Genomic DNA, 6,000 nt, shown 5'->3' with positions numbered 1-6,000 from the left:
GAGGGGCGACTGACGACATGTACCCAAAACCACCCGCGACAATGTTTTTGCCCCATCAGGCATTGGGAGCTCAACCCAGAATTCCAATGGGCGGCGGAGACTGCAGGAACTGTGGGATAGCTACCCACAGTGCACTGCTCCGAAAGTCGACGCTAGCCTTGGTACTGTGGATGCACTCCGCCGACTTAATGCGCTTAGTGGGGACACACACAATTGACTGTATAAAATTGATTTCTAAAAAATCGACTTCTATAAAATGGACCTAATTTCGTAGTGTAGACATAAGGTAATCTGTGGGGCAACACTCCAGGGCGTGTCAAAGTGCGCACTGTCCCTTTAAGAATAAACTAAAGGTGGGAAAGCGGGTTGACCGTATAAAATGCGCAAGCGCAAACCACTACCTAGAGACTTATTTGACAACGAGGAAAATGTCACGCGCACGCGCACTTCCCAATAAGTGGAGCGCAGATAAGAGAGAACTTATTTCGCGAAGCAGTCAGTGTGGTGTGGTGCACGCGCCTTGTGTGCCGAGAAACCGGGTTCCCCAGGGTGAGTTTTCTGGCGCTGCCGGAAGTGTCCGGAGAGAGCCGAGCTGAGCGGAGCCTCCTGTGCTGTGTCGCCGGCCTCACCCACTGCGGGCACCATGGAGCCGGGCGCCTGAGGGCGGAGCGGTGCCCTGCCCCCGACATGCCAGCCGGGCCCATCGGCGCAGGTAATTGGCCCTCCCCTCCGGGCGGGCAGCGACGGACCCTGGGCGCCCTTGCGGGGAGGGAGCGGGCCGGGCCGGGCCGCACAGCGGCAGCTCCCCTGGGGAGGCCCGGGCCACGGGTGGGCCGTGTCCGTCCTCGGGCTGCAGGCGCCGCGGTGGCAGCAGGCCCTGGCCGAGTAGAGGGGCTGCGGCCGGCTGGGCCCGACCCTGCGCGGGGTCGCTCCGGTGGCTACGGGGTGTCGCCTGCTGCCCGCGCTGAGAGGTGCCAGCCTGCGGGCCGAGCCTCGGCGATGCCCGCGCCGACCGGGAGGCGCTGGCTCCGCGGCCCGAGCGCTCCGGGCCCGGGGAGCCGCCCCGCCCCGAGCGGGGTCCCGGGCCGCGAGGGGCGCGGCTCCCGCCGCAGCGAGTGGTGTTCCCTCGCTCCCGGGTCCGGCTCGTCTCCGGAGGCAGCGCCTGTCGTGGGCACCCTGCTGGCCGCTGCCTGCCGGGGGCGGCAGGGCAGGTCCGCTGTGACTCCGGCAAAGCAGCAGGGGCTCAGGAGCGGGTCCCTGGGGACCGACGGGGGGTGGCGATTCTCAGCGGCCTTCTGTAGTCAGCGCGGGCAGCTGCCTACATCTCGGGCATGTTGGCAAATGCCTGCACTAAAGGTTATGGCTTAGGCTGAAATGATACAATGAGAGCAAGAGGGTGGTGAACAGAAAAGTGCCCGTGGACAGAGCATGAGGCAATGAAGTAGAAGGGGGTTTGAACAGATTATTAGGAGTCAGGGTTTAGCCTTCAGTTGGTTTATAATATAAAACTGCGTTGGGAGAGTACCTTGGAATTGCCAGACACCTTCTAGCCATAAGTAGCTGCAAAAGAGGATTCCCTCTTTGTTTAGGCCTTGGGCCAGCACCATTTGGGAAACCCAGGTGCCCCATGACCCAAGCTGCTGGGAGAACAAAGCTGGGATTTCTGCGAAGGTGCTTGCTCTGAATCCTGCTGTAGGAAAGGAACTCAGTCTTTTATATTTGCTCCAGACTATTAAGTGTTATAAATTTTGAAGATTTGCCTTAACTAGCTATTGAAAGAGAGAGAGCTTTCTCTCGCTTCCCCTGTTCACAGCTTCTTGATTGCTGCAAGTCAGAGTACAGTGTGTAGTGATGGAGAAAGGAAGGTTTCTGTTACTTTCTCCTTTCATTAGATTCCCCCATGGATAACTTCAGTGCCTGCTTCTGTTGTTGCTGCTCAGGAAAACTATCTGCAGGAGGATGTTTTCATGATTCTTGATTTTCACAGCTGATATTCAGAACTGTGGGTATCAGTGAACTCTGCTGTTGTATGGCAAAGTTATGAGACTGGCAGAAGCATGGAAGGTGACTGTAGACTCAGAAAGACAGGTTTTTTTTTTTGATAGTATTAAGATTATCTCCAAGTTTTCAGATAATACTAAAACTAGAGGCAGAAGAAATGATGCAGCTGGTTTATAAAGAATTGGGATTATTTACTCATGAATGGCCAAAGTGCTATCTACAGAAATTTAGCTTACCTACTAATAGCCAAGTGTTCATTCTTGTGGCTAACCGATAAGATTTCTCCCCCCCCCCCCTGTGATCTTCCTTCAGCTGAACTCAACCAATCCTGTTAGAGATGAAGTGTTACCTCTAGCTGACCCACTTCAGCATTGCTCCCTGCTATATCCAGGAGATTGGACTGGAGGGTACAAGTCATAGTCCTAGAGCTTAAGGCCAGAAGGAACCACCAAACCATCTAGTCTGATGTCCTGTATAGCACAGGTCACCAACACCACCCAGCTAGGCTGACTAGATAGCAAGTGTCAAAAATCGGGACAGGAGGTGGGGGGTAATAGGTGCCAATGTGAGAAAAAGACCCAAAAATTGGGACATCTGGTCACCCTACACCCAGCACCTGCGCACTAAACCCAACAGCTGAAATCAGACCAAAATACTGTGGCCCTCTGGAGACTAGACTGTTATGTGCCACAGGCAGAGAATAGGAGGGACTGAGGTGCACCAATTCCTTACGGCCCTGTCAATAGTTGGGAAATGTTTAAGGTATACCCAGGTAATCCTGGCAAGTAACCTGCATGCACATGCTGCAGAAGAAGATGAAACCTCCAAAGTCGCTGTCGGTCTGGCCTGGGGCAAAATTTTCTTCCTGACCCCACATATGGCAGTCAGTTAGATCCTGAGTATTTGAGCAAGAACTGGCCAGCCAAGCAGCTGAGAGAAAATGCTTGGTGCCATCTCCGAGCCCTGACCCTCCCTGTCCAATGTCCCATCTCCAGCAATGGCCATCCCTGTCGCTTCAGAGGAAGGAGATTAAACTAAACAAACCCAGAATAAACTGGGGGTGGGGTGGGGGGAGGAATCCTTTCCTGATCCCTGCAGGTAGCTTTCAGGAATATAAGACATAAACCGGAAGTGAGCCTCAAGACTGCTCAGACTTACCCCCTACCATCAGAAGCAACCATGTCATTCAATCGCACTCTTAATTGACAAAGAGATGAAGGTGGTGGGGAGAAATGTGGTGGTGTGATTTATAAATGGGAGTGCAAAACAAGACAAGGGGTAGAATTTTCAATACTGATTTAGGCACTTAGGAATCTAAGTCCGATTAACATTCAACAAGACTTAGGCCTTGTCTACGCTTTATTACATCAACTTAACTACATTGTTCAGGTCTGTGGAAAAATTTTATGCCTTGAGCACCATAGTTAGGTCAATCTAACCCCTGGTGTAGATGTGCTAGGTTGATAGAATTCTTCTGTCGACCTAGCTACTTCCTCTTGGAGAGGTGAATTAACTACATCAAGAGACAACCCCCTTCCATCAATGTAGGATGCACTTACACTATAGCAGCACAGTTGCAGTGCCTTAACTGTGCAGCTGTAGCTGCTGTAGTGTAGACATACCCTTAGGCTCCTAGATGCAGAAACAGCATCTCCTGTGACAGTAAATGCAGTTTCTAAAGGGGCAGATTCCAGCACATTACAGGGGTAGTTAAAGTGGAATTGAAAGGGGGTGGGAAATAAAAAAGGAGAGAAGAGACTCCCCTCTTTTGGAATAAAATCTTCTAGAGTGCATCTTGAGCTCTCCAAAAGTTTGTATCAGGGGCCCCCAAACTTCTGCCATCCTGACTTCAGAATTTAGTCTTGCACATCTGCCAGCTGACTTTCATTCTGTATCTACTCTAGCGTCAATCTTGTTACCCCCTTGAAGCTTCCCATGAAGGCTTTGCCTCTCTGTCCCAGTGGAGTTCAGGCAGTTCCACATGTCCTAATATTTTGCCCTCCTATAGGGATTTTAATTTACTTGAGGATGTCAAATGGCTTTACAAACCATGTTAAATCTCCCAGCCCTCCTATGGTGTAGGTATGCACTGTTATCCCATTTTACAGAGACTAGACACTGCATTTGAAATTTGATCTTAAAGTTCATCTCTATTTAGGAACCTAAATTAAGTGGTTTGATTTGGAAGTTGAGTGCCTGTAAAGTCCACTGAAGTAACTGGATATTGTAGGTGCTCAGCACCTCTGGAAACCAGGCCACTTTTTTTGAAAGCAAAGTACCTTATAGATTTAGGAGCCTAGCTTGAGTTAGCCAGAGTTGAAGACTTTGGCCACAGTTGGTTGCCCAAGGCCTGTCAGAGCAGGGAATAAAACCCGAATCTCTTGATTTTTTTCCTGTCGTTCGTGTCTGTGTGTCTGTGTGTGGTGGGTTTTTTTGGTTTGTTTTTTTTATATAAGAGGCTTCTCTCACAAGAACTGAAAGAGCAAGAAATCAGTGTTTTATGCTTGCTAAAAAGCAGTTGGGAAGTCTAGTTTTCGACTGACAAAACATTAATTTCTGATTGCAGTGGTTTCTAAGATAACAGCTACTAAAATCATGCCAGAATTGAAATGGATGTGGAGGAAGCAAGATGAAAATCCAAATGACCTGTCCTATTGAAATATTTTAATAGATCCCCAGTTTTAATAAAGTTCAACAAAAATATTTTAGCTTGAAAACCTCTCAATTGCTCCACTAAACAAAGTTATTATTTGTACCTCCTCTGTAGTTCCCTGTGAAATTTGAGAGGATGTTTTTGTTCTGTGCTTCTTCTGAGGACATAAGCACTTCCTGTTTCCAAATTTGAGAGGCTATGCAATAGTTTAATGAAGTTAGGTGGAGAAAATATATTTCAGATGTTTTCTCTTTAACTTTGGGTGTTATTAGCAAGTTGAACTTGAAGATAGTTGTGATTATATCACTATGAAACTTGAATATCCTCCCAAGTTTCATAGGGACAGGGAGCTGGAGTACAAATAATAACTTTTATTTTGGACCAATTTTAGTGGCTTTATAAAGTTAAAATTCAAGAACACACCAAAATATTAAAATGGTGTGTGTGTGTAAAATGTATGTTTTAAAGTCTCATCTCTGTCAACTTGCCATGGCTATAAACCGTTTACAAATGCTTTATTGATCAGTAAACTCTTCCAGGCAATGGTCCTAGATTGATTACCAGAAAGAAATTTCCTCAAAGAGATTTCCTCTTCCTGACACTTTTTTTGAGCACTATAAAATTGGCCGTATATGTATGGAATCGTGTCTCAAATCTGACAAGATCTTTTTCGGCATCAGAGCAAGTTCTATTAGGCTTTTTGGATACCAAAGCACAAACTGTTTTAGAAATAGTTTCTTCTAATTAGAAGCCCAACAAACCGTAACAATCTTTACTTCTGCTGAGTGGCAGTTGAATATGAAAGTCTTTCCTGTTTAGAAAATTTCTAGAAGGAAATTTCTAATTGGAGCAATGCAGACAAGTATCCCACAGCTAAGTGTAAGCAGGGGCAAATGCGTTGTCATATAGGCTCTTAAGAAATACCATGAGATTGAATCCATATAACCAAATAATCACAGCAGTCAGGAAAACCAAATTCTACTGAGTTTTTTGACAAGACTGACCAAAAAAACCCTGTTACATAGTAAGACCAAAAAATTCTGATATGTAGCCATTATTAGATGCACATAAACTTGCAAATCCTTAAGATCAGGCAGTCAGCTGTGAGTACAGAGCACTGGAGAAGGCCCAGCCCTTTCTTGATTCCTGTGTTGCTCCTAGGACTGTCCTTTACCCACACACAGCAAAGTTACATCCTCCCCTTGTACATTCCTTCCCTTCATCCCTGGAAGACGGTAGGAGAAATCAAGCCAAAAACTGCTGCCTCTTTGCTCTACTGCTAGGGAGGACGGAGCCAGTCATGGGAGGCTGCAACTTGCTGGGGGTGTTGCTCCTAGTTTCGGTTA

The 6,000-nt window shown here is 47.4% G+C and overlaps 1 protein-coding gene across 1 annotated transcript in view; it reads left to right on the top strand.

The window, feature by feature from the left end:
* The first annotated feature begins 661 nt into the window (after positions 1–661).
* RALGAPB (Ral GTPase activating protein non-catalytic subunit beta) overlaps positions 662–6,000 on the top strand; it is a 128,253-nt gene continuing 122,914 nt past the window's right edge. The window contains exon 1 of the mRNA XM_065414235.1: positions 662–712. The gene's annotated coding sequence lies outside the window, so the exon portion shown is untranslated. The remainder of the gene's footprint in view (positions 713–6,000) is intronic.

Source organism: Emys orbicularis, chromosome 12 (genome assembly GCF_028017835.1).
Source record: "Emys orbicularis isolate rEmyOrb1 chromosome 12, rEmyOrb1.hap1, whole genome shotgun sequence".
Classification (NCBI taxonomy): Eukaryota; Metazoa; Chordata; order Testudines; family Emydidae; genus Emys; species Emys orbicularis.
The sequence above is the reverse complement of the archived record's forward strand: the minus strand, read 5'-3'. Positions and strand labels throughout refer to the sequence as shown.